Below are 2,785 nucleotides of genomic sequence, written 5' to 3'. Positions count from 1 at the left end.
TCCATCCATCCATCCATCCATCCATCCATCCATCCATCCATCCATCCATCCATCCCTCCTTCCATCCATCCACCCATCCATCCATCCCTCCATCCATCCATCATATCTATCTATCTATCTATCTATCTATCTATCTATCTATCTATCTATCTATCTATCTATCTATCTATCTATCTATCTATCTATCTATCTACCCAAAATATACATTCAGAATCTTTAAACAGATTAAGTTGGAGGTGTACCAGTTTCTTATTATTTTCAGATGACAGAAGTAAATACACCTCTGGACCATTCACAAAAAAGAAATCATGAACTTGCAGTTCATTTTTTTTTTTTGCCAAGTGTTTGTGTACAAACGCTGTTGTTGTTGTTATTGTTGTCATTGTTGTTGTTGGTCTTGTTGATGTTGTTGTTGTATTTGTTGTTGGGTTTTTTCGCTGCCACAAAGAGTAGCACAGATTTTTGTTTTCCTCTCCTAACATTAGCTCATACCTCTTTTTTCACTGGACAGCAATGGGGTTCCATTTAACACATAAGCCACTTATCAGGAATACATTTTACTCCAATATTACTGAAGAATCACCCCAAAATATCAATCAGTCGAACGTACTGTAAAGACCACATATTATACAAACACATGTACAAATGACCACTCTCAACTTACCCTCTTTTGATTGATTTTTTACGGTATAATGATATTGTCCAAATCGTCTATATTCCAAGTGAATCACTTTTCTGTTTGGCAGTGACCGCCTTAGACAATTCAGACAGTCTAAAGAGATGTCTCTGTTAGAAACGATACCATTTATCACGCAATTTTTGCAGTGTGACTTGGTGGTGCATTTCCAATTTCATGTAAAAACCATGTTCTCATTTCCTTCAACAAAATAATTAGTCTCGTCAAATTGTGGCTCCAAAAACGTTGGTCTTAATGAGTCTTATCGTTGTTTAATCTGAATGTTGGATATCATCCAGGTCTTGATTTCGTCTACCCATTTTAGCACACTTTGAGATAATAGATGCACTTTACCTGGCTCTTTAGACATTTGCAGCTGCTGGGTGTCATCAGCGTAAATGTTATAGGAACTATAGTGACTTCTTATGATGGTAGGCCTACTTTAATGATACTTTGTACAATTGAAACTGTCTAAGACGACCATCCATTATCGATTGGGGGTGGGAGTGGCCGTAATAGACAGCTGACCGTCTTACACAGTGTCATTATAGTGTGAAAATTTCTCAAGGGAGAAAACGGGAAGCGACCTTTTGTACAGGTGATTGTCTTACACAGGTGGCCGTTAGAGAAGGTTTGACTGTATCATGTTTTTTAAAACGTTTTTGCTACACAATAAAGGCATATAGGTACCGAAGATTAGAGGTACTACAAGAGAGTAACAAACACAAAAAGTAGGAGATATAAGGCCCGTGGATGTTTGATAGGAAAGAAGGAGCAAACCACACCAGAGCAACTGCCAACCACCCACGTATCAGGTCTCTAACATAAGTCATAACATAAAGTACCCTGTGGTACCCTGTAAGTCAAGTTTTCAGTGCAGACTTTTCTTTCCCTTCACAAGAACAGGGTGTGGAAACCCACATAGGTGCCACTCGCGTGACTCAAGAACAATACAAGGGATTCTGAATTAAATGTCTTTTCCTGCCTTTCTAATCAAATGAATTGATCAATATTGTCAAAAGCTACGCTTAAGTCTAACATTGTGAGCATTGAAACGCAACCTGCACCCGCTGCACATTGGAGATTATTTTACACTTTTATCAATACTGTTTCTGTGTTAGTTTTTGTGTTATTGGCTCTGTTAGAAACAAGGGCAGTAGGATTTTGATAGGGACATTAAAGCAGATTGACTATTATTTGTTTTGGGCTTATCTATTTTTTGTATCTGGTTCTGCTATGAGAAGGGCTCTTACCGTTTTCGAGAACACTTTAAACTCGCCTGACAGGCTGTTTTTTAATGTATTTACTGCGAGGGTATTTATACTCGGTTCTGTTATCGCTAGAACACTATTCAGTGTACATTGATAGATCTGTTATGCTGAGCCGGCTAGACAGGGTTGTTTTGTCACTGACTGAGCTGATTTTGTCACTCTTGGCGTCCGGTTTTCTTTTAAATATAAGAAGAAGATAGAACCATCATCACATACCAGAAAAACGACTTTATTGCATATCGCTAGCCGCGTGATTCAACCGCCTAAGTGCTAAGTAACAAATTTTTCAAGAGAAGCAAAAAACTGTTTTAATTCTTTATGCTCGTACCTATGAATCTGAATTTCAGATATATGATATAATATGATGTAGGACGGTGGTCCGTAACTAACTTTTTAAGAAGAAAAAGCTGTCTTACATAAGTTACTGGACATAGGGGTTTAGACCTACCAAAATCTGCGTGATTCAACCACTTATAAGTGACAGTAAGCCGTCGTCTAGGCACTAGAGTCAAGTTACTCAACACCACTCGACGAGCGCCAAGGGTCGCTTGGTCGCTTGGATTATCGACTAAAGCAAGTCATAATAAATGTAAGAGTAATTATAAAGTCATGGGTAATTATTTCAGTTATTTGGTTGGGTCTTCTGGGGCTTGACTGTTTTTGGCCTCATGGCGTTGGTAAAAAAGACAGTCTCTCTTAACATTCAATGTGTACTGGATGTTTTAATTCAGTGTGTATCAAAGGCAACGAAAGTTTGTGACAACGGGGTCGATTTAATTGTTTCAGCCAGGTCTGAATGGTTCAGAAATCGAAAATCGAAAGGGGGCGGGAGGGGGGG

General features: G+C 38.6%; 1 protein-coding gene across 2 annotated transcripts in view; it reads left to right on the top strand.

Moving 5' to 3' along the window:
* Positions 1–2,785, top strand: part of LOC101858308 (leucine-rich repeat-containing protein 74B) — a gene marked incomplete at its 3' end in the record, with an annotated part of 87,203 nt that overhangs the window by 17,730 nt on the left and 66,688 nt on the right.

Source organism: Aplysia californica, unplaced genomic scaffold, assembly GCF_000002075.1.
Source record: "Aplysia californica isolate F4 #8 unplaced genomic scaffold, AplCal3.0 scaffold00847, whole genome shotgun sequence".
In the NCBI taxonomy this organism is placed as follows: domain Eukaryota; kingdom Metazoa; phylum Mollusca; class Gastropoda; order Aplysiida; family Aplysiidae; genus Aplysia; species Aplysia californica.
Note: the sequence above shows the minus strand (reverse complement) of the source record. Positions and strands in the feature narration are given on the sequence as shown.